General features: G+C 49.4%; 1 protein-coding gene across 1 annotated transcript in view; it reads right to left on the bottom strand.

Moving 5' to 3' along the window:
- The window catches only part of FAM222A (family with sequence similarity 222 member A), a 77365-nt gene extending 61327 nt beyond the window's left edge, over positions 1-16038 (bottom strand). The window contains exon 1 of the mRNA XM_074206123.1: positions 15941-16038. The gene's annotated coding sequence lies outside the window, so the exon portion shown is untranslated. The remainder of the gene's footprint in view (positions 1-15940) is intronic.
- Positions 16039-23647: the final 7609 nt, after the last annotated feature.

The raw sequence follows: 23647 nt of genomic DNA, 5'->3' as shown, positions 1-23647 counted from the left end.
ACTTGTCCATGGTCAAAGGCACCCAAAGACCAAGGTCATCTCTGCCTGTCTTTGTTTGAGAAGTGAAAAATAGTCTCAGGGAGACTGAGTCAAGGGGGGGTGGTTCCAGGGATAGGAAGTACGAGTCTTGGATTTAGAACTGGAAAGAGACCTCTCAGAGGTCATCCCTTTCAACCTCATTTTACAAATAAAGGGACTGAGGCCTTGAGAAAAGTGACTCATCCAAGGTGGCAAATAAATCAAGAGTCCAGCTGAATTCTCCATCCGGAGTTCTCTTCTGAGGTCAAGGATGCCCATTACTTGTTTTATGGATAAGTCAAGAGGCAACCTCCCTTGGTCACCCAGTTCAGAACCTGGGAGAGTCAAGGACAAAGAGGGTCAGGGAGGTCCCATATGGCCCCACAGAGTTAGTGGCAGAGCCGTAAAAAAAGATCCGGGGAAGGAGTCCATGATTAGAGCAGGGGACCTGGGTTTGAATCCTGCTCTGCTACTCACTAACTTAATGACCTTGGGCCACTCACTATCCACTCCAGAAAATGAGATGTCTATGAGGTTGCACCTGGGGAGGTGCACCAGATCTGGAATCAGGAAGACCTGGATCCAGTCTGGTCTCAGACAGAACCTGGCCCAGTAATTTGGTCCCTTGACTTCTCCAAGGGTCGGTTTCTTCATCTGGGAAATGGGGACAACATAGTGCCTACCTCAGAGTTGCTGAGATAACAAGCTGAGCAACTTGCAAACTTTATTCTAGAAATGCCAGCTATGTTTATTATCTAGGTCTGTTCCAACTCAAAATCCAACCACATGGGTCTGATGAGGGGAGCCCGGCTGGACCACCCTACCTGTAGGGCTCTGGGAGCCCCGGCATTGGCAGGACCTGTTCACCTTGGGCCAGGGCACTGGGGACCTTGGCGTGGAAGCTTGGCACCACACTGGAGAACCTTGGCTATCTTTTCTTTCAAAGCTGAATTGGGTTCTTTTCTTGGGGGGAGGGAAGGGGGAGATTGGGTTTTTTTTTTTTTGCATATGGTAGCACAGATGGAGGCACGATCTATAAAAACTGTTTGCAATTAAATTCCCACTTTGCATGACTTGATTTGTCAGTTATCTGGAATTAGATCGTAAGGCTCGGGCGCTGACAAGGAGAGAAACAGAAAATGGGGTGGGGGGGCAGCTGGGTAAAGGCCCATTGGGCCAGAAGCCAGCTCCTGGTCCAAGAGGAGGAGGGTCCATGAGAGGTGGAGCAGACTTTCTCACCCTCGCCAAGAGTCACTGGGTGGTGATGGAGCTGGGCCGGGCTGAGCATCTCTGGCCGGTGTTGGCTGTCATCCGTCAGGGTGATTTGGCCAGCGGTGGATGCCCTGCCCGAGGCCTGCCAGGGTAATGAGTAAGTCCTCTGGGAGCTAATCACTCACCTCCCCGTCAGCCCCAACAGAAGGCATCGGCATCGAAGGCCGAGGAACCGGGAGGTTGAGAGGGGAAGTGGGAGTATCTCTAGTCTGGCATGGAGGACCCACAGGGGCATTGTGAGAGAGATAGGTTAGGGTCTGAGACATTGGAATGGGAAGACCTTCCTTAGGCCTGGAAGGACAAGGCTGGTAGGAAATGGAAAACAGGACTTAAGGCTCCATTCCACAGGTGGGGAAATTAATCCAGAAATAAAATAACCCCAAAAGATGAAGGCCACATATATTGCCAAGACTTTCTTCTCAATCAGATCCATAGGTCAGAGTAACTCTCAAACAATATAGTGGACGGGCATGCGCATATGTGAATTCTGACTCTTACACTCACAGATCTAGAGCTGAAAGCACCTGCCTGAGAAGCTCTCATCCAACTCCCCCATTTTACAGATGAAAATGCCGAGGCCCCCAGGATCCCACAGGCACCAAGCGTCTGAGTGGCTTCTCTCCAGGATCCTTGCTCTGTCTAGTGCCCAGCTGCCTTCTTCACTTACATAGGATCATTATGGTGCAGGACCCAAGACTCAGAGTGCTGGGTTCTAATCCTTTTTCAGACCCTTACTAACTACTCTACAACCACAGGCAAGTAAAGCTCAGAAACAGAATTTGAGATAGAAGAGACATTGAATTCTGTCCTTGCATCTACAGATGAGGTAACCGAGGCCCGAGTTAAATGTTTTGGCAAGGGCACACCCATCTAGTGTGACCATTTCCACACCACCATGTTGCCTCTCAGGACCTCTATGCCTCTATCTGTAAAATGGGTTCATCATATCCACTTGACCTAACAGAGGCAGAGTGGAATGGAGAATTGGCCATCCCCCCTCATCCTAAATCTCTGTGTGTGCATGAGCAGAGGCACCTGGGCTCCCCTTCCTCCCTTTCCAGTCTTTTCGCCCTTCTTTGATCTGATGACACCAGCCTCCTGGTGTTCCTCCCACTAGACACTGAAATCTGCCCACTCCAGACATTGCCACTGGCTGTGCCCCCTGCCTGGAACACTCTCCTTTCTCATTTCTGCCTCCACATTTCCCAGATTTTGTTAAGAGCTCCCAATCCCACCTGACTGTACCTTCAAGTCTTGCTTCCGGAGATTATCTCCAATGCATTCTGTCTATAGCTTGTTTCCTGTTGTCTTCCCCATTAAACTATGAGCTCCTCAAAGGGCAGGGGCCGGTCTTTGTCTTTGTTAGCATTTATCTTAACACTTATCATAATAACACATCATAATAATATCAGTATAATAAATTGACAGGGTTGACTTTTTCCAAGTAGAATGGAAACTCCTTGAGAGCAGACCCTGTGAGCCTATGATCCCCCAGTGCCTTGGCACAGTAGGTACAGAGGTGACTTTTCCCCAGGATGTAGAGCTGGGTGATTCTAGGGGGCCCCCCTCACTTCTTCTGATCCTCTCCTCCATCAAGGATAGGGGGTGAGGGTGGGTGGGGGCCCTCTGCCTTAGAATCATCCAAGCCTTCGTTGTTTGGGTTAATAAATGTATCATTTGGCTTCAGAAAATTCTTAGATCACTAATAATTATTCCCCGATGAAAAGAAATAAAGACCTGATCCCCAGCTCCTTCCCCCTAAGTCTGTAAAGAAAAGTCATAAAAATAGCTTGTTATCTCACCTATTGAAGCTCCGACTGTATGTTCCTGCTAATTGGGTATAACATCCTTGTCTTGTTCTCTCTGAAGCTGAATCGGGAAAGTACCACTGCTGGGAACTAATTATATCTCCGGACTGCACACTACCACTTGTCTTTGCCTTTATTGAGTTAAAAAATGGTCACTAACCTTAATCATTCATATCCCTGAGCATTAGGGCTGCAGGAAGCCAACTGAGCCTGTCCTGGTGCAGAAAATGGAAGGCTGGGCAGGAGGTGGCCAAGAGGGAGCTGACAGGTGACTCCTGGCTGAGGGGGAGAGGCACTAGGGGAGGGGGATGCTAAGCTCCCCTTTTCCCTTCTATCTCATCTCCCTGTGGCTCTTTCCAAGCAAGCTGACCCCATTCTCCTTTCCTGATTATTCTCCCCACTCTATGGTGGAAGTTAGTTTTCCACTTGGCTTGGTCAACCAACTCTTCCAGGTTGGGTGGTCCAGTGGATGGTGCACTGATTTTAGGGTAAGAGATCAGATCTCTGACACTGTGATCTGTCTGACCCTTGATCCTCCTCATTCCCCTCCTGAGCCTCAGTTTGCTCTTCCCTAAAAGGGCTGGATTGCATGGCCTTGGAGGCCCCTCCAAGCTCTAGATCTGCCAACCTATGAACCCACTTCACCTTTAGCTGGGCCACTAACCTATCCTGCAGCTGGGTCCTGGGAAGGAAAGGCTTCCAAATTCCACATCCCACCTCTAATACCAACAAGCTGTGTAGACTCAGTTTCCCCATCTCTGATAATGGCTCCATTGACACAATTTAGGCAACACTTTGCAAACCTCAAAGCACTCTGCCTCTCCATATACATACATATACATATATATGTATATATATACATATATACATATATATATATATATATGTATATGTATATGGGCTGCACCCTTTCTTTCTTTTCCACCCCCATCCGTGGAATGACCTAGAGTCTAGGAAGAAAGGACACTGGTCTGGGAGCCTGAAGATTGGAACTCAAATTTGGGCCTTGACCTCTCTGGATTGCCATTTCTCTCTGGTTTTATAAGGGTAGTAGATTGGATAAGAGCAGCTGACATTTTTCCAATTGCCCCATTTTACAGATGGAGAAACAAAATCTTGATTAAGAGAAGGACTGGAGGTCCTTCTTGACACCAACATTATGGTTCTCTAGTTCTGTTAGAGTCTATATTAATGGAAAAGACTATTTATTGTTCTTGTCCCAGGTCTACCACAAACTTCAAGCTCAAATTCTGTTTGCTTCTCAAGAGATGCCAGCTGTCTGGGGTTCAAATCCTACCTAGGACATTTGTAGGTGCCTTATGGGGCAGAGATTATATTTGCTCTTGTACCCTATGAGTCTGATCCACAGAAAACAATTGCTAAGTGTGTCCTTATTGGCTGGTTGACCATGGGGAGGTCAATCAGACTGAGCCTCCATTTTCCACCAGTAAAATAGAGATATGCCATGGGGATTTTCATCATCTCTCTGCTCTCCAGCTCCAGTCACAGGCATAGGTAGTAAAAAAATATAGTGTTGGCTGAAACGCAGCAAGGGAGACACAGTGTTCTTGGCCCTCCCAGGGGGAATGTACTTCGTCTTACAATGATTCTAGGAGCTGTGAGGACAGATGATAATCTGCTTATTACTCTTCAGTCATATCCTCAACAGTGCATGATGTCATGGCTTTTGTGGACTAGCTTGGGAAGGGAAGCTCATCCCCATTTCAACAAACATTATTTGCATGGGAAAATGCAAAAGATTCTACTATAAAGGTGAACACTGGCCTGAAGACCACCTCCAAGTCCTCCTTCATCTTCATAGTAATAAGAATAAGTCAAAGAGTACCTACTAGGTGACAAGAACCCCATCCATCCGGTCAACTCGCATTTATGAAATGTCACATAGAAGACAGTCTGATAGGAGTCTAAGATAGTAGCAGACTAGAACAGTGTATCGAGTGGGCCCCATGGAATGCTCTGGAAGGTCATGCGATAGGAGAGCTGTCTTCTAAAGACCTGAGAGGCAAGCACAGGAAAGGAGGGACATACTAGTCCAGTTGTCTAGCCCCAGGGACCAGAACTGAGAGCAATCAGGAAAAGTTACGAAGAGGCGGATTGAGGGTCTTTCCTTGACTAAAAATTAGAGACACCCCAAAGGGAGAGGGACACCTCAGAGGGCACAGACAGGGCTTCCCCCGCCCCACCTGAATTCTACTCTCAAAGGTTGCATAACCCTGTCAGAGAGGATTCTTGTTCATGTGAAGTGGAAGAGTTAGCCTTTGAGGGCCTTCCAATCTGGAAAGTCTGGAACTCTTAGTGGAACTTAAGAGGATGGGTAGAAACTCAACAGGCCAAGAGAAGATAGTCAGGCTCATAGAAATGCTGACAAAGGAGACTGAGCTGAGAGAGGGTACTGGGGACACCCCTGAGGCCTCTGGACTTCCACTCAGCCCTACAGCATTGATCTCACCAGGATCCAGAATCTGTCCCAGGCAGACTTCTTTCTGAGATCATAAACAGACACAGGACAAGGGCTCTCTCTCTGTCTCTCTCCTTCCTTCCCCTCCTCCTCTGTCCTGTGTCTATCTTCTCTATATCTTTGTCTCTACCCCTCTCCTCTCCATGTCTCCTTCTCCCTGAGTCTCTTTCCCTCCCTCCTTTGGTCTTTTGTCTGACTTCTCTGTCTTTCTTTCTCTTTCTCTCCCTCCTTTCCTTCTTTCTCCTGTATCTTGTGTCTGTCTTTGGGTGTCCTGTCTCTCCCTCTTCCTGTGTTTCTTCTATCTCTGTTTTTTGTCGCTGTCTCTTTATGTCCTCCCCCCTTGGCAGATGCTTTATTATCAAGCTTTAATGTCTAACAGAAGCTGGGGTGGGGTGGGGTGGGGAGAAGGTACTTATAATAAAGTCTATTTTTCCCACGATAGCCCTGGCTGGTCTCATTTACTTAAAATCAACATTGAGCCCCTTTTCCTCCACGAAGCCTTCCCAGCTTATTTAACCACTCACTGGTCTTAGAAAATACTCAATAATCTCAAACAAAGCAAGCATCTGACACTGTCTTGGGTGGCTTGTGGTTTGTTTGACTGCTGGGGACTAGGTCTTATAATTCCATCACCTATAGAGCATAGAATGGGCACATAAAGAAATCCTTTATTGATTCAACAGCTTTTTCCTGAGTTCATGGAGCTTTTTTTTTAAATAGAAGGTTGTGGGGCCCAGAAAGAGGGCTAGTAGCCAATTTATAACATGCAAAGGTACAAGGGATACCAAAACGAAGATGTACCCCTAAGTCTGTGGAGGGTTGGTTGAAAAATTAGGTTGGGGAAGTAGGTAAGAGAAATGTTCACATCAATAGCTACAATTCAGGATAGCTACAATCTGATGAGGGGCTCAGGAGATCTTGGGGGGGGGGGGTCAGAGGAGGGAGGAGAAGGAACTCACTTCCAGGACAAAAGGAAAGAGAGAAGGAACAAGGAATGGTTGTCTTGGAAGCAGGCCCTTGTGAGACCACCAGTCTGTCTAGAGCAACAGGCAAAATCTTCCTAGGGGGCTAAGGGGCTTCCCTAGTGGGAAGACTTTTAAGTCCGAGGTTCTGTTGTTATTACTTGCCAGCTGGGCTGCCTTGGATAGGGGCCCAACTCCATGTGGTCAGTGATTTAGAATGCTTGTAGATGAACCGAAGGCTAGGAGGCCATTTCCTCCCCTCTAAAAGGATGGAGTTGACACAGAGGGTCTCTTTCTAGTTCCAGGAGAAAGGAGAAGAAGCCCTTCTAGATAAAGTCCTAGGTGAAAGGGATAGGAAAGGCCCCTGATGAAAGGAAGGGGCTCTTTCTTGAGTGTGGAAGGAAGTTAGGAAATTTTTAAGGTGTGAGGGGGAGTTGGAAGTCAATCTGTACAGAAGTGTTCGAGGCATGATGGTAGAACTGGCTCAATGGAGGAGGTGCTGGGGGGAAGGAGTGGGTTGTGGAGGGTTTTCTACTCTAGAGGCAGGAGGGAGCTACCAAGATTTTTGGACCCTCAAGTCTGTCCTTGTAGAATATCAAGTTTTGTAAAATATGAATTTTTTTCTGATTGGATGAGAGTGAGATAGAGGAGATTCAGAAGATTAAGAAGGTTAGAACCTAAGTAATGGAAAAGATGCTGGTATGAAAATAGGAAAGTAAGAAGGAACTGCAGGTTTGGGGAAAGTAGGTGAGGGATGATGAAGAGGGACTTGCAAGGCCCTATAGACTGTGGTAGGTGGGCAGGCAGGTTAGAGGGTGGGGACTGGCAGATCTTTAGAAGTTCCCTCTTTTACTATTACCTTCAAATTAGAAAAAACCTGTTATCTTATGTAATTTTGCTCTTTTTCTTCCTTAAGGCTATGGTTTCTCTCTCATCACATTCAACTGAGATCAATGCATACCATGGAAACAATGTAAAGACTAACAGACTGCCTTCTGTGGGGGGTGGGGGGAGGGAAGCAAGAATGGGGGAAAATTGTTAAACTTAAAATAAATAAAATCTTTTTAAAAGAAAAAGAAAATGACATGTTGAATTTTAGTAGACAATTAAAAAGAAAACTATACACAACAGTGACCAAAAAAAAAAAAATGAAGTTCCCTCTTTTTTATCACTTGGGGGCTAAGGAGCTGATTCTCTCTTTGGGAGTAGCCGGGGCTGTCCAACCTCATCAGTCTTTTGTGACCTCTGGTCTTAAGGAACAGCCAGAGGGAACTAAGATAGGAACAGCTGTTTCAAACTCCTCTCCTGGGCGGGTAGCACAAGTCCCCATTCTCTGACCTTTCTGCAGGGCTCATCCTGGCACGGCCACAAGTAGGAGACCCTTCAGGGAGGAGGGTGTTGGCAAAGACTGTGAGAGCTAAAAGGGACCCTGGAGAAGGTCAACTGCCTAACTCTCCCTTATTGGAGAATGGAGCTGGCTCTTTTGATTTCCAACATAGGGTTCTTTCCCATTGGGGTGCCCCACTTTGCCTCCCTAGTCCTCATTCTTACACTGGTATTGCCAAGCTCACATGCAGGCAGCAAAAAGTAGAAGAGAAGGGAATCACATGCACACCTCTCAACCTGCACCTGGTAGGCCTGGGCTTGGACCTTTGTTGGCTTCTTGGGGACTCTGGGCTGGTCACTTAACCTTCTCTTAACCTCCATCCCTCATCTGTCAAACAACAGTGACATTCTCTTCTACAGGGTTTTTGTTAGAAAAGCCCATCCCTGTGAACCTAGAAAAGGAGGTAGATGTGTGTGTGTTGTGTGTGTGTGTGTGTGTATGTTAGAATGGATTTACACTACATAGTATTTATACCTAGATACTAAAATGTATATCCCTGGAGATCTCACACACACACACACACACACACACACACACACACACACACACACACACTCTCTCTCTCTCTCTCTCTCTCTCTCTCTCTCTCTCTCTGAACAAAACCTACCCTCAAGGAGCTTCTATTCTCTTGGGAGAACACAACAGGTGTCCAGGCAGGATGTAAACAAAACTAAACTCCAAATTATTTGAAGGCAATGGAGCCTTCAAGAGGGGGAGAGCTTTCCAAACTTGGGAAACAGCTTGCTCAAGGGCTAGTCTGGCTGGGTGGGGAGTAATGAGGGATCAGACTTTGGGGATGGGCTACAGCTAGCCAGTCCAGGGCTCCAGAGGCCAAACAAAGGGCTCCAGAGGCACTTTATCCTCTCAGCAGCCCTGACCACCGGCTCCTCCTCCCTGCAGCTGTCCAAATGAGCAGCCTCCAGCTGGGGTGACCACATCACTCCCCTTGCTCACTGAAACTCCACTGGCTTCCTTCCTGTGGGTCAAATACAAACTCAGTCATTTATCATTTAAAGCCCTTTCTTGCCTGGCTCCTACCTGCCTTTGAAGCCTTCTCACCCAGGACTCCACAGGCCAACAAACTGGAATCCTGTCTGTTCCTCATAATGGTCCCACATTTCCGCTCCCACCTCCAGGTCTTTACCTTCCTCCCTCCTCATCTCTGCCATCACAAAAAACGACAGTGCTTCCTTCCAGCCTCACGCACTTCCTCCCTATAGGGAGGCGGCCTTTCTCCACAACTGCTTGTCCCCCAAGCATCGTGGCCTCCAGTTCTTTCATCTACTTTATATTTTTTGTTTGCTCCTATGTACACAGTCAGGTCAATAATCCAGAACAGGAGAGCCATCCCTCATTTTACAGATGAGGATTATAGATCTGGCCTAAGAAGGGCCCTTGAAGACCATCTAATCCATGCCCCACCCCCTTTGAGACACATGGAGGGTAAATGACTTGTCCAAGGTCACCTGGGTGGCAACTGATCCCAGAGGCAGGGGGAGCCACAGATACTTCTTGAGCATAGGAGTCTGCCTGAGTGGTGATGGCCCCCCAATACGGCAGGACCCTCGATGGGCAGGGAGACCAGGGAGAAGGGGGCAGGAAGTGCCCAGGTCAGGGAGAGGGCTGCCGCCTGCCCATCCACTGATAGCAGTCCCACACACCCATCCCACCCTCCCCCCTACGTAAACTAAAACAGCCATTAGGCAGATTTCAAAAGATGTCAGTAGCTTATAATTATACAAGACATCCTTCTGAGATAAAAGTGATTACCCTGGAAGCAAATCACTTAGCAACCAATCAGGGGCCCAGAGAGCAGAGCGGTGACCAACCATCCATTCTGCCTCTTCCCTTTTTTCCCTTGCATCCAAATACAAACAGAGATAAAGGGAAACACAATAGCTCTTGACACGCAAATAGGTTAACATAATAAAGCCAGCTTTAGCCGGCTCACTCGGGGGAGAAAAGCAATTCTCTGGCAGGCAGGAGGTAATAAAACAGGGCTTTTGTGTGGCTGCCTGCCTCCCTCCCTCACCCCCAGCCAGCTCGGCTGCATTAGCTGATAGGAATCACAGTTTGATTGAATTACCTTTCATGAATATTAGCTTTTTTGGAGGAATGCAAAGACAGAGGGAGCAGGAAGCTGCTAGCTTGCCATTTTCTTCCAGACTTTTCTCTCAGAGCCCCCCCCCCATTACCTGGGGAACATCCGCACCCCTTTCTGGGAGATGGAGCCTGGTGGGGATGAGAGGAAGGGCCAGAAGCCACAGTATGCAAATAGACATGTGATCCTGCTGGGGAAATGGACCTGGGGAGGAGGGAGGTGGTGCTGTGGGTGCCCCTCTGGGTGGGAGACTTTGGAAGACCCATACTGTGTGACTGGGCCTCAGTTTCCTTCTCTGGAAAATAAGAGGGTTTGATATAGTCAACTCATTCATTCTTCAAACACTGATGATGCGCCATCTTACCAGGTACAAGGACAAAAAAGTGTTAACTGTTCCTGCCTTCAAGGCTTGTACCAGGGCTTGAACATGCATGTTACATGTTAGATGGCCATAAGATGATTTCGAAGGGTCCTCCCAGCTGTGACAGTTTATGGCCTCAGGCTCCTCCTGACTGAGAGAGTCCACATTCTAAGGTCCCTTCACTTCTACAATTCTATCCAATTAAACTTTCATTCTAATGTCTATCGATTCTTTGTTCTAAGCTCTCCAGTTTGCACCTGTGTCTAAGATGTGCAACTGAGCACAATACCCTGAAGAGCCAGTCACCCAAGGGACCAGAAGTGCACCCAACTGGCACTCTATGTACAAGTAAACAGCAAAGCGGAACCATCGGGGCAAGCGCTGGGAGAGCTCTCCCCAGGCCCTTCCCAGACACCTGGTCCCCAGGAGACCTGAAGTCTGGCTCTCAGGATCTCACTAACCCCTGCCCCAGGGCCGGCCACCCACACACCCAGGGGAAGAGGAGGGGCCCCAACTTGAGCCAGGGCAGATCCAGGAGATGGTGCCATCGCTCCCTTAGCAGGGTGGCTCTGGGTGAAACATAAAATAGGCAGGGATGGAGAGCCAAGATCCGGCTGCCAACAAGGCCCCTTTGCCAGTTCCTGGGGCTAGCGGCCAAACAGCAGCACCATGCTGCCTTCTAAGAGAGGTTTCCTTCCTAGTTGGAAGGAAGATGGGAAGGAGGTTCTCATTTTTTGAATTCAGGATCCCCAGGGAAGTCTGGCTTTCAGAACAGTTGAGCTCATATGGGAGTTACTTGGCACCCCCCCCCAAAAAAAAACCCACAACCACTCTTAACAAGGATTCTATAAGAATGGTACCTCATAGTTTATCTCAAGGAAAACAGTGGTCCTAGTATCAGAGAGTTAATCAGTTCAATTCCCTCATATGTGGTGTGTGTGTGTGTGTGTGTGTGTGTGTGTGTGTGTGAGACTATGACTGTTTTATATGTGTGAGTATATGAATGCACACCTTGAGAATTCTTTCACACTTTTTCTTAAGTATAGAAGGCCCAAGATCAGTACAAATGGCAAAGTTAAGCAATATTCGAACCCAGGCCTTCCAAGTCTCAATCTAGTGATCTTTCACTATACCAACAGAAAAGGTGAAACTCTTCCCCTGTCCTATAAAGACAAATAAGAGAGTCAGGAAACTCTCATCTTGAATACATACATACAGAGAGAGAGAGAGAGAGAGAGAGAGAGAGAGAATAAACAATGAACACATCTTGGAAATAACTAATAACTCAATAACTCTAGGGACCTGGGAGAAGCCAGGGTGCTCCACGGCCACTCCATGAAGGCCTTCCCAAGGCACCGGAGAAGCATCCTGGCTATGGACTGTCCAGTCCTGGTTCTGGAGTCACATGTCTAGGACTGTAGCCACCTCCAGTGCCTACAACCTCCTTGACCCGTTTCCTTCTCTATAAAATGGCATTTCACTAGATGGCTTCTGAGGTCCCTTTAAGCTCGAAATCTATGATTCTGTGACCTTGGCCACCTTCACCAGAGAGGATGATTGATGTGGAAACAAAAGAATTTAGAATGAGGTGATCATTCGGTCCAACTGCCTCCTTTTACAGATGAGGAAACTGAGGCCCAGGGAGGTGAAAGTCACAGCACCACTAAGTTTTGGGGGCAGGGATTTGAGCCAGGCCCTCTGACTCCCAGTGGGGTGATTTCTCCATTCCATCAAGGGTGTCTTTGTGGGTGTTAGTTCTTGGAATAAAATGGGAATGAATAACACTTTGCACTCCCCTACCTCACAGGGCTGGTGAGAGGCTCCAATGAGATAATGTATGTAAAGTGCTCTCTTATTACATTAGGGGCTCTGGGGGGTGTCTGAGGGGCATAGGGGTATTCTTTTCACTCCCCCCCCCTTTTCCTGGCACAGATATCCAAGTAACAAGAGAGCTGCAGAAACAGAAGGGAATGCCTGGAACTGCCAGCTTTTCCCCCCTCCGACTTGGCTGGTGAAAATGTAAATATGCAACAGAGACTCCAACTGCTTTGCTCCTGTTTCTACATCTCTCTGAACAGCTCTGGGGGCTGCCTGCCTGCCTCGCCTGCCTGCCTGGCGAACGCCGGCAAGTTTGTTTTAAAACTCTGCAAAGCTGCCAGAAGAAAGGGAATCCAAACAGTGGCCAGGGTGGAGGAAGAATTGCTCCTCCTGGGGACCGAGCAGGCTGCCTGGCCTGGTTTTCCTGGGCCCTGGGAGCTTCCGGCCGCAGCCCCCACCACCTTCAGCTGGAAGATGCAAGCTAGCTCCCAGCCAGAGGCCAGAGAAGCCACACAATATTTATTGACCTGTTCAGCTAGGAGGAGATCGTTATGCTGGAGGAAAAAAAATGCAAAGTTCTTAGAGACCAGGGCTGGCTTATTTATTTTCCTGTTAATCTTGATTCTTTCCTCCTTTTCCGAATGTTGCTTTTCTGTAGATTTCTAATTGTTTCTTAGAAATGTGAAGCCGGCAGTTTCATGGAGCAGTGATGACTGGGGGTGGGGAGAGGGATTGGGGGGAGCTCTTAGTCTTGAAGGTCGCCTTGGGAGGAGGGTGCTGAGGTTGGAAACAGGGTGCAAGCTGCACCTACTCTCTGCCCTCTGAAGGAAATCTCCCTCTCAAAGATCTCAGCCCCTTTCCCGGAGACAACCTTTTTTAGACAGACCCAACTAGTGAGAGGCCCCCATTGGTGGCTCATCTCTCAGGAAAATCACTTTTAAATCCTCAGATGTGGCACCGGAGCTGTCAGCATATTCAGGGGAAGGGATGACACGTGGGTCTGGCCACTGAAGCAAGTATCTCATCAGGTTTCTTGGAGGAACCAAGGGGTACCTTCAGGTCCTCGCTTCCTTTTCCCCTATTTGGATCTATGGTAGACTACAGGGCCTGCTTAGATGTCCCTTAGTGGGGATGATGAGTGACTTCCAAAATTCTGGGAACATCAAGATCCCCTGTGTCTCCAAAGCTCAAGAAAGACCCAAGGGCAGAGGTTCTGGGAGTCAACCCTAAAGCACCAAGTCTCCTCATACAAGTAAGAGGGTAGGAAGGTTAGGGAGGGATAGAGTAGAACCTTTCTTTGTAACTTCAGCTCTTAGCAATGTGCTTCACTCAGAATACATTAAGTGATTAATAAATGTTTGTTAATTGACAATAAATTATGATCAAAGTTTTGCTTCCACTCGATCCTCAAGATAACCTGGCAAAGGAGATGTATACCAGGTACTGGCTTCATTTTACATATGAGGAAACTGAGGGCAAAAGAGGAAGTTCTCCCTCCTCAATGTCTATTAGCTTGATTCTGAAAACTGGTTTATATTATCCTGGCTGGGTGATAGCAGGCAGGTTCCACTTTGCTGTGAATTCTGCCTATTCTCACCTCTCCTCCATTAACAAGTCTTAAATCGTAGAATAATAGAACCAGGAGGATCCTTGTAGATCATAGCTCCTGAAGTCCTTTCCCACTGGAGACCAATGAACCCTCAGGCTCACAGGAGCCCAAGGAAGAGCGGTGACACGTGGTTTGAGTGTCTGAGGCAGGATTCAAACCCTGTTTTCTCCAGAATCTAAAATGTCCATTGGATCTACTCAATATAGAAGAAAGTGGATTCGATGTGAACCTGTTCCAACCTGACCCTGCTTCCTGCTACCTGTTTGACCTTGGCTTAGGGCCCCTTCCTGGGCTTCTATAATCTCAGTGGAAAGAAAGGAGGTAGGAGTGGATGACCTTCCGGGCCCCCTCCAACTCAAAATCCAGATGCCTTAACAAGGAACCCCCCCCCCCTTTTATTTGTTTTTTGCAAGGCAATGGGGTTCTGTGACTTGCCCAAGGCCACACAGTTAAGCAAATATTAAGTGTCTGCTCAGGTTCTCCTGACTCTGGGGCCTATACACTATCCACTGAACCACCTAGTTGATTCTTGGAAGCCCACTCTTGAAGAGGGAAAGAGTTTGTGCTCTTAGTCTCTGTTCCCTTGGCTTCACCCAGGAGCTGGCCTCAGCCTGAGACCCGTCCACTACCCTGGAGAAATGCTGTCCAAGCCCTTTAGGCTGCCTAGGGTTATAAAGATCTGACGCGTGGGGTGGAGAGAGGCCCCAGAACTGGGCTCTGGTCGTGGTTCTGCCACCCACTAGCTGGGTGACTTTGGGCAAGTCATTTCCCCATCCTTGAACCTGACAAGAACTGGCCTCTAAGGACCCTTCCAGAACTCCTATTCCAGATTCTTCCACCTCACACACTCCATCCTTAAATCACGTTCCGTCCAAGGCAGAGACCCCAGCCCAGTCGCAACTGGGGGAGTCTATGATGGGGTGAAGACCCCCCCACCCCGGCCGTAGGCCACGATCCTCGTTGCTGGCAATCTGGGCTGATCCCTTTGCCGGGCCCCCCTCCCCCGCGGCAAAGCCCTAAGCTCAGTGCTGGGGTGCGGGCTGAGCCTGGGGCGCCTGCCCCTTCCCTGCCGGGGCTGTCGGCAGATGGAGGTCAGCTTAGCCCGCGGAGCCCCTCCGCCGTCCTCTCCTCTCCCGAGCTCGGAGGGAGCCCCTGAAGGTCGGGGGATACTCCTCTTTCTCCCCCCCCCCCCCGGGGCCAGCCGGAGCTCGGCCTCCTAAGCCGGAGCTCGGATCTGTCCAGCCGCGTCGCCTAGGCAACCCTCCGTGACGTCACAACCGCGGCCCGTGACGTCACACCGCAGCGGAAACCTCGGGAACCTGGATCCGATCAGACCCGTCTGGCCCGGTCGGGAGGAGCAACTTTCATTTCTAAACACCCCCCCCAACCCGGGGGTCGGCCGGTGGGGGGGGGCGGCGGGAGGCCCCCCTCCCCCTCCCCCTTTGGGGGCTGCTCCCCCCTTCTTCCCCCACCAGATGTCAACCACCCACCTCGCCCAGCGCCGCACCTGTGCCGCCTCCCACCTGCATTCTCTTTCCCACAGGAGCCGGAGCCCCTGCCAGCCTCAGCCTGGATCCCGGGGTGGGGGAGGCAGGGAGGGGGCCGCATGGCAGCGAGCTCCCCGGCCGGGCCCCCCAAGAACACAGTTGGGAGGAGATGATGCTCTGTCTTTCCGGGTTCCACCATTCCCCTAGACGGGGGACCTTTGTTTGATGGCTAGGGTTGGGGGGCTGGGAAACGCAGCCTCAGCACCTCGTCTGCCTCCCTGTTCCCTCTGTCCCTGCCTCCCTCTCTCCTTGTCGCTGCCCGTCTCTCCGTCTGTCTGTCCCTGTTTCCCTCCCGGTCTCTTCTCTCCGGGCCCCTCAGGATCCCCCAGTTCTCTCAGCTCCCATCCATTTCCAAAAGGCTGGCGGGGCCCCGGGGCGGGGGTGCACGGGGCCATTCCTCGTGCCCTTCCCCTTGGGACGGGGGTCTCCGGCCCCGGGGGGCGGGGCCCGGCTGCCCCCCCCCCCCCGCTGCCCCCGGCCCGGAAGGCGAGGCTGGCTCTGCGGGGTCCCGAGAAGTTCCCGGACTCCGGGGCGCCCCCCCGCTCCCCGCCCCCCGCCCCCCGTCTCCCCGGATTTACCGTGTCCGCCGGGGCCGCGGGGGCCGGATGGGGCCGGGCTCAGCGGGGGCCGGCGGGCCGGAGCCGCGCCATGGGCCGGGGCGGGGGGCTCGGGGCGCCCCGTCGGAAGCGGCCGGGCTCAGCGGGCGGCGCGCGGGCCTGGGGCGCGGGCGGGGGCCGGGGCGCCGCGGCGGCAGCGGGCCGGGGGGCGGGGGGCCGCCGGCCGCATCGCGGCCCCGGGCCCGGGCTCGGGCGGCGTCGGAGGCGGCCGGCTCTTTGTTGCCCGCTCCGGGGCCCGCGGGGGGCGGCGGGGGGCGGCGGGGGGCGGCGGGGGGCGGCGGGCGCTCCCTCCTGGGCTCCGCCGGCGCCGCTCCCGCCTCCCTCCGGGCCCCGGCGGCGGGTGGGGGAGGGGCGGGCCGGAGGGAGGAGTCCCGGCCCCGCGGCTCCGCGGCTCCGCGGCCCCGCGGCTCCGGCGGCTCCGGCGGCTCCGGCGGCTCCGGCGGCCCCGCGGCCCCGCGGCTCCGGCGGCTCCGGCGGCCCCGCGGCCCCGCGGCTCCGCGGCTCCGGCGGCTCGCGCCCGGCTCTCAGCGGCCCATGGCCCCGGGCGGCCCCGCGCCCTCGCGGCCGCTGCAGGAAGCGGGCCCCCGGCGCGGCGCGGCGCGGCCCGGCGGAGAAGCGGCGACAGCGCCGGCCGGCCGGCCCGCCCACCCTTCCCCCAGTCCCCAGCCGGCCGCCGCGGCGCTGGCTCCTCGCAGCCGGCCGGCCTCCGCTCCGCAGCTCCGCTCCCGCCCGACTGACAAGCGCCGGCCCCAGCCGCGGCCGCCCAGGCTCGCCCCCCACCCTCCCCCTCGGGGACAGCCAATCGGCCGCGGCCGAGAGGCGGTTACCGGGGTGACGCGCCGCCGCGTCCCGGGAGGGGCGGGGCCGGGGCCCGCCACGCGCTCTTTTCGCGGCAAAATTCAAAGGCCGGCAGGGCGGCTCTGCGGCCCGACCTCCACGCCTCGAGCCCGCCGAGGCCGCGAGGACTACCACTCCCAAGCTGCACCGCGGCCGCGCCGGGCCCAGAAGCCCGGCACGACGAAGCGAGGCGCCCTGGGACTTGTATGCCCTCCCGGTGGGGCCTCCGGACCCGCCTCCGGAGGGGGCCCGCGACCGTCCCGGGGCCAGGCCCGCCGCCTCCGTGTCCCCGGCCGCGGCTCGTCTTGGGTTTCGTGAAACAGACCAGAGGGGAGGAGTGCCGGCCCGTCTCAGGGCGCTGCGGGGCCGAAGGAATGGGTCGAGCTGGTAAGAAACGGGGCGCGGGGAGGGGCCGCTGTGAGCACAAAGGCCTTGGCCCCGGGGGGCCGGGGAGCGGCCGGCAGGAAGACTGGGCCCTCCTCAAGGCCCGGGTGTGCCCTTGGGGTTCTGCTGCCGACAGCGCTTCACGCAGAGGCTGGCACCCCTTTCACCGGCCCGATGGAATGCCATCCCAGTCTCCTCTTCCCACCCCCAGCCGCAAAGCATGCTTATATGGGAGGCCAGGGGGCAGGGGGCAGAGCACCGGCCCTGGAGTCAGGAGGACCCGAGTTCAAATGAGGCCCCAGACACTTACTGATGGCCTAGCTGTGTGGCCTTGGGCAAGCCACGTAACCCCACTGTCTTGCCAAAAAAACCTAAAATAATAATAATAATAATAATAATAATAATAATAATAATAATAATAATAATAGTAAAATTACCTAGCTGTGTGGCCTTGGGCAAATCACTTAACCCTTTTGCCTTGCAAAAACTAAAAAAACCCAACATATTTATACTGGGATTATTCCCTCAGACCCTCCCCCCCAAATAATAATAATGTAAGATAAACATTTATATTATATATTCAATAAATAAACACAGCCCATGGGTGGCATGGGCATGTATTTATATATACTCAGATATTTTTAGACCCATGCCATCCATGCGTTGTGTCATGTCTACACCTATATTTGATCTGAGATCTGGCCCATCTTTGTAGACAGGACAGGGTGGTCTGTGTTGACAGTGCAAATAGATCAGCTGGAGGTTGGGCTGGCAGGATCCAGGACTGAAGCAGGCCACATTTTCCATTTCCAAGAAGGGTATTGACCTAGAAATGCGTTTTTCTCCCACTCTCAAATATCTCTAGGAATGTGAGTTCAGAATGAAAGCTGCTTTCCCCCTTGCCCTAAAGGAGGATGGTAAGCCCTTAGTTTTTTGGCCAGCTTAGCCCAATTCCTAGCAAGCACTGGCCACACCAAATATCTTATCCAATAGCTAGTAAATCTCTTTATCAAAGAAAGCACCAGACAAATCAGAGAAGCTCTACAGATTATAATATACCAGCAAATACCCAAGAGTACATGAACTCTTCAGTGGGGAGAAGGAGAAAGATGAGATCTCAGCTTAAACCAGAATGATGTCATCAAGGGTCAGTCTGCTCAGTATTCTTGAGATCTGTTGGTCAAGGGGACATAACTGGGACTGTCTTCCCTTACAAATCCTGGGCTCCAGTCCAACATTCGAAGGTCCATGCCTCCTCTCTTCTTGACCTATCTTATGCAAGGTCTTCTTTTAAATTATCTGTCCCTGGGGCGGCTAGGCAGTCCAATGGATACAGCACCAGCCCTGGAGTCAGGAGTTCAAATCCGGCCTCAGACACTTAAGAATTACCTAGTTGTGTGGTCTTGGGCAAGCCACTTAACCCCACTGCCTTGTAAAAAAAACAAAACAAAACAAAACTAAACTAAAATAAATAAACAAAAAAATAAATAAATAATCTGTCCCACAAACTATCTGTCCTGTACTCCCTAATCTCTGAGGCATTCTGTCAATGAGGAGTCATGTCACAAATATACAGGGCAGGTCAAGGAAATGCACTTCCAGAAAACCTTCCTAGGCTTTGTCAGAAGCAGGGTTATAATAATAAAATGATATTGGGAACAGTAATTTCATCAGTTTGGGGAAGTCCAAATGTGGAAATTCATCTAAGTAGATAGGAACTGATCTATGATGTAGTCAGGTCTAGGAGTCCATTGGCCCCTGTTTGACAAATGAAGAGATTCTGAGACCCAAAGTGATTTAGATGAATTAGTCAAGGTCACCCAGGTAGTACATAGCCACCTAGCTAGTAAGTGTCAAAAAAGAAAATTAGAGTTTTTCTGAGAGTAGAGAAAAGTACTGGATCTGAAGTCAAGAAGACTTGGGTTCAAATCTTGCCTCTGTCTTAATTCTACTCTATACTTCAAAATCTACTCTGATATTTGCCTACTGACCATGGGCAAGTCAACACTTGAGAGTTCCTCAGTTTCCTCATTTGTGAAATAAGGATAATAATCCCAGTATTATCTCATAGGATTGTTCTGAGACTCAAGTTAGCCTCTGGTAATTGTAAATGTAAAACATGCAAATTATTAAGCCTTTTGGGATTACTTGCTACAGTAAGCTGCAGTGATGGTGCTATATGGTTTTAGGGTCATAGACACAATCTCATCAGTTTATCTTTGTAACAACCCAGTGAAAAAGGTAATAAAAGTATAAATACAATATGAAAAATGAGTAAACTAAGCCTAGAAAAGCAAAGTGACTGACCCAAGATGATTTAGCCAATAAACTCTACTGACTAAGCATTCCCCGATTGACATTATAGGTTTGGTTGGCCTGCAGTTATCTGCATTTCTCACCTGGCTCCCCTCCTAGTCTCAACCCATAGTGATTCTCATCCACCTAGCTCTGGGATCTGGTGAATGACTCAGGTGCTGTCCATGGTCTCAAAACAGAGTTAAGCTATTTGCTCATTTTCAGAGTACAAAGAGTCCTTACGGTTTCCTTAGTGCTTATGCTTTAGCTGACCTCTTGGGTCACAGAATCCAGCCTAGGAAAAAGAACAAGGTGCAAAGATGATTCTATCTACTTTAAACATAGGAGACTGAATCCCAGAGAGGTTAAATGATCCTTATGGGTTACACAGCAATCAATAGGGAGCTGGAATAAAAGCTATTCACTTTCTTGCCACTGGCTCTCACGACTGATGGAGGTCTCAGTCTTTGGTAACAGAGACCATGATTTTGTCTTCATTTCCAGATCTTTCCTTGAAAGATCCACCTCTCACAGAAGTTGATATGAGGATCAAATAGAATAAGATTATGTAAAGCATTTTGCAAAGTGCTTTTGAATGATAGTTTCATTTATTGAAAGCTGACACATTCACTTTCTATCAATAGGGCTAGGAACAGTTAACAATTAGCTATCCAAAAAAAAAAAATGAAACTGCACAATTTTATCTGCATTAATAACACTTTCTCCACTTTCAGATTAAACAATCCACAGAACAATATTGCAGATGTTCAAGGAGTAAACGCTCACAGTGAAAATTTCACTATCGGTTCCCACTGGATCTGGGTTAAGTGCATCCCTGGGTAGGGGAGAGATAAGGGAACACTTAGTAAGGACTGGCTATAGGTGGGTTGGGAAAAGCAGAAGGAAAACAATTGCAAGATGAGGGAAGAGGTAAAGAATGAAAGAAAATGGACAGAATTGGGACTTGTACGTAAGGCAAGCAGTCACTTAGAGACAGGTGAGGTGTTTCTGTTTAATGGATCCTCTTAGAAATGCACATTTTAAGTACCAGAAAATTCTACTCTCCATGACCTGAAGGCATTTATTTTGGGATGTCAACCTACATAAGAGTCAAAGACTCAAAGTCTTTGATGGATGGTATACGAGGAGTGGTGGAAATTTCAAATCTTGACTCCCTGGGGTTTCAGATGCCTTGTCTTGACCCTGAAACTGAGAATTGACTGGGTTTCAGGTGTAAAGCTTGACAGGATCATAGATCATACAATGTCACAATTGAAGGAAAGGGGTCTTAGAGATCAGATGATTTAGTTGAGACCAGTTAATTCAAAACTTTCATTTATAGATGGGGAAACTGAGGCTTAGAAAGAAATGACTTGCCATAGAAGGCTGACAGTTGAGGTTTCCAGAATCCCAGGTCAGGGTCCTTTGTCCTGCATCATGTCTGAATCTCAATGCTACTCTGTATTATAGAACTGCTTTCAAAATGTTCTCATGTCTACTATTTCATTTGCTGGTGTTTGTCCTATTAAGGAAGAGGATCATGATTTCAGGGAGGTGATGCCATGATATGCATGTTAATTGGATTTAAGTGAGGGGGGTGCTGTGCTGAGTCACCAATCTCACTTTCTCCTATGGAGACATCTGGATTCAGTGACTAGATATGGATCAGCACAACTGGAGAAGGCCCTGGATGCAGTGGGAGAACCTGGCTTTTTAAAGTTGGGTCTTTCCAGGTCACAGTTTGATTGAGGCAATGTCCAGTCAGTCATTAAGGTTAGGGAAGAGAGAGATGAGACAAAGAGGTCAAGAATGACCACTTACAAAAATGAAAGAAAAAATATTGAGAAGACCTTCAGGGTATCTCAAATGATTGAGGCAGGTAAGAAAAAAAGGAGCTTCCTTAGCCTAGTGAAAAAAAATTAATCTGAGATGGGAAGACCCTCAGGCTTTCTGGCCAAAACAGAAACATTTGATGTTTGCATTCACTGAACCAATCAGGGTTCACTGGCCAGTCAGAAGAGCCAGACTTAGCACAGCCCCCCTCACTCAAATCCAATTCACATGCGTGTCATAGCATCTCCTCCCTGAAATCGAGGCCCTCTTCAAGAAAGAAGGATACTTTAGAAGAGCCAGCCAATAAACCTCAAGAAATCTTACCAAGTCTTTGGGCAGAGCACCTGCCCAAAGGGGTACAGGGGTTGGTAGAGCTAGGGTTAGTGTGTAGTGACAGAGAAAGCCCAAGAATCAGGAGTCTGCAGGTGTCTGGACACTAGTTTTTCCTAAGAATATGACCTTGAACAACTCATGAAGCCTTTTGGAGGCTCTGTGTCTCATGGAGAATTTATTAAGCAATAACTCTGTTATTAAGCACCGGGGAAACAAAGGCAAAAAATGAATGTTGCCCTCAAGTAGCTCACATTCTAATGGAGACTACATGCAAAGATGCACACACACACACATATACATATACATATATATATATATATATATATATATATATATATATATATATGTTCAAGATGTGCTCAGTGTAAATATTAGATAATACCAGAGAGCTGACACTGGGAAGGGGATGAAGAGGTCAGGGAAAGGGGATTTGCAGAAGAAGGTGGATTATGAATGGACTCTTGAAGGCAGAGAAGTGAGGAGGGCATGCCAAACCAGTGAAAAGGTGTAGAATTGGGGGATGTCATGTAATAAGGGAAGAACAGAAAATAGCCAATGTAGCTGGGTTGTAGAGTATATAAAGAGGAGTGCAAAAAATAAGAAGATGGGGTGGCTAGGTGGTGCAGTGGATAGAACACTGGCCCTGGAGTCAGGGGTACCTGAGTTCAAATCTGGCCTCAGACACTTAATAATGACATAGCTGTGTGGCCTTGGGCAAGTCACTTAAACCCCATTGCCTTACAAAAAAAAACTAAAAAAAAAAAAGAAATAAGAAGACCAGAAAGGTAGGCAGAGACTAGGTTGTGAAGGCTTTTAAATACCAAATGAAAGATTTCATATTTGATCTTGGACGTAATAGGGAGTCTTTGAAGTTTAATGAATAGGATGATGATGAAATCAAATCTTGAGGGAACTCATCTTGGAAGATAAATGGTGGATGAGATTTATTGCAACATCCTAGGCACAGGTGATGAAGATCTGAAATGGGGGAATGGCTGTGTGGGTAAAGAGGAGGAATGGATGCAAGAGATGTGACTAAGGAGGCGCCAACAAGACTTGGCAACAGAATGGAAACAGGCTGTGAGCGTAAGATGAATTGAGGACAACTCAGAGATCGTGGGCCTCTGTTTGATTGAGGATGGTGGTGCCCTCAGTAGTGAGAGGGAAATTAGGAAGAAAGGAGGTTCAGAGGGGGAGAGATAAGTTCAGTTTTGAACAAGTTGAGCTTGAGATACCTATGGGACATCATCAGTCAGACATTGGACATCATTAGTCCAATAGACAGTTGGAGATACAAGATCGGAGGTCAGGAGAGAGTTAGGGCTGCATAGGTAGATTTGAGCATCAGTAGCTTAGAGATGGTAATTGAACCCATGGGAATTGACTTCCCTGGATTTTTTCTAGACTCAAGTTAAAATCTTGGCTTCTGCAAGAAGCCTCTCCCAATCTCCTTTAATTCTGGTTGCTTCCCTCTGTTAATTATCTTTAATTTATTCTGAATATATCTTGTTTATACATGTTGGCTGCCTCCTTAGATTATAAGCTCCTTGAATGTAGGGATCATGTTTTTGCCTTTAAAAAAAACAAACTCCTACATTTAGTATAATAAGCTATTAATAAATGCTTGCTGACTTGAATTCACCCACAAATTGTTTAAAGGAAATGAGAAGAGGGCTCAGGATATAGGGGTGCAGTGGAGTGAGTGCTCCTGAGAATTGACTGTTCCATTTTTTTTTTTGGCTAGGCAATGGGGTTAAGGAACTTGCCCAAGGCCACACAACTAGGTCATTATTAAGTGTCTGAGGTTGGATTTGAACTCAGGTCCTCCTGACTCCAGGGCTGGTGCTCTATCCACTGAGCCAGCCCCCCACTGTTCCATTTTCAGTGTATTTATATCTTTGAAATTGGCACATTCTAGAAATAAGGACTGGATTTATCATTTTGTTGATTGTCTAGACTTAAGAGAAATTTTTCCCCCTGAAGAGC

Source organism: Macrotis lagotis, chromosome X (assembly GCF_037893015.1).
Source record: "Macrotis lagotis isolate mMagLag1 chromosome X, bilby.v1.9.chrom.fasta, whole genome shotgun sequence".
NCBI classification, from domain to species: domain Eukaryota; kingdom Metazoa; phylum Chordata; class Mammalia; order Peramelemorphia; family Peramelidae; genus Macrotis; species Macrotis lagotis.
This window is presented reverse-complemented; position numbering and strand designations above follow the sequence as displayed.